This window comes from Saccopteryx bilineata, chromosome 1, assembly GCF_036850765.1.
Source record: "Saccopteryx bilineata isolate mSacBil1 chromosome 1, mSacBil1_pri_phased_curated, whole genome shotgun sequence".
NCBI lineage: Eukaryota > Metazoa > Chordata > Mammalia > Chiroptera > Emballonuridae > Saccopteryx > Saccopteryx bilineata.
In genome coordinates this window covers 351956112-351958103 of record NC_089490.1, presented here as the reverse complement: position 1 = coordinate 351958103, position 1992 = coordinate 351956112, and positions in this window count along the sequence as shown.

The window sequence follows — 1992 nt, the reverse complement described above, 5'->3', positions numbered from 1 at the left end:
CCTTTTTTTTTTGCCCCGTGAACTCTTCACCCCAAATAAGGCCCTCCATTATAGGCACGATATTTCCCTGAGGAGAGGAGAGGAGGGAAAGAGAAGAGAGAAAAAAAGGGGGAAATAATAAATTATTACTGTTTTTTTTTGTGGGGTGTTTTACCTTTTTTTTTTTTTTTTTTTTTACTTTTTACCCTTTATTAATTCTAATTAGTGCTATCAATAAGACCACCCTCAGATGCCGATAAGAAAGAGGAAATCGAATATTATGGATACAAAAGAAAGAGAGGTAACACAAACAGATGTGGAAAAATCTATGGAGAAAAGACTTAACATATTGGAAGCTTTGGAGCTAAATGACAGAGAATTTAAAATAGATATCTTAAAAATACTCAGAGATATACAAGAAAACACAGAAAGGCAATATAGGGAGATCAGAAAACAACTCAATGAACACAAAGAATATATTACCAAGGAAATTGAAACTATAAAAACAAATCAAACAGAAATGAAAAACTCAATTCACGAGCTGAAAAACGAAGTAACAAGCTTAGCTAACAGAACAGCCCAGATTGAAGATAGGATTAGTGAAATAGAAGACAAACAACTTGAGGCACAACAGAGAGAAGAAGAAAGAGACTCAAAAATAGTAAAAAATGAGAAAGCCCTACAGGAATTGTCTGACTCCATCAGAAAGAATAACATAAGAATAATAGGTATATCAGAGGGAGAAGAGAAAGAAAATGGAATGGAGAATATACTCAAACAAATAATAGACGAGAACTTCCCAAGCCTGTGGAAGGAACTAAAGCCTCAAATTCAAGAAGCAAACAGAACACCAAGTTTTCTTAACCCCAACAAACCCACTCCAAGGCACATCATAATAAAGATGACACAAACCAATGACAAAGAAAAAATTCTCAAGGCAGCCAGGGAAAAGAAGAGTACAACATATAAAGGAAGGCCTATTAGATTATCATCAGATTTCTCAGCAGAAACTCTACAAGCTAGAAGAGAGTGGACCCCAATATTTAAAGCCCTGAAAGAGAGGAACTTTCAGCCAAGAATACTATACCCATCAAAGCTATCCTTCAAGTATGAAGGAGATATAAAAACATTCACAAATACAGAAAAGATGAGAGAATTTATCAACAGAAAGCCCCCACTCCAGGAAATACTAAAGGGGGTTTTCCAACCAGATTCAAAGAACAAAAGAAAACAACACCACAAGTAACAGCTCCACCAAGAACACAATAAAACCAAACTTAAACTGTGACAACAAAGGAAAAAAAGGGGGGAGAGGATGAAGATTAACAGTAGCAAAGGACGATGAAGTGCAGAAATACTTATAAGATAGGGTACTACAATGAATATGGTAGGTACCCTTTTCATTACTTAATGGTAACCACCCTTAAAAAAACCACCACAAAAACACTTGACTTAAAAAAGGTAGCAACAGAGGAAAGAAGTATGGAACACAAACAAACAAAAACAAATGATAGAAATACAAAAGAGAAGAATCAAACTAGATACAAAACTAACAGAAAGCAATTTATAAAATGGCAGTAGGGAACCCACAAGTGTCAATAATTACACTAAATGTAAATGGATTAAACTTACCAATAAAAAGACACAGAGTAGCAGAATGGATTAAAAAAGAAAATCCAACTATATGCTGCCTACAAGAAACACATCTAAGCAACAAGGATAAAAACAAATTCAAAGTGAAAGGCTGGAAAACAATACTCCAAGCAAACAACACCCCAAAAAAAGCAGGCATAGCAATACTCATATCTAATAATGCTGACTACAAGACAGAAAAAGTACTCAGAGACAAAAATGGTCATTTCATAATGATTAAGGGGAAGTTGAATCAAGAAGACATAACAATCCTTAATATATATGCACCAAACCAAGGAGCACCAAAATATATAAGACAGCTACTTATTGACCTTAAAACAAAAACTAACAAAAATACAATCATACTTGGAGACCTCAATA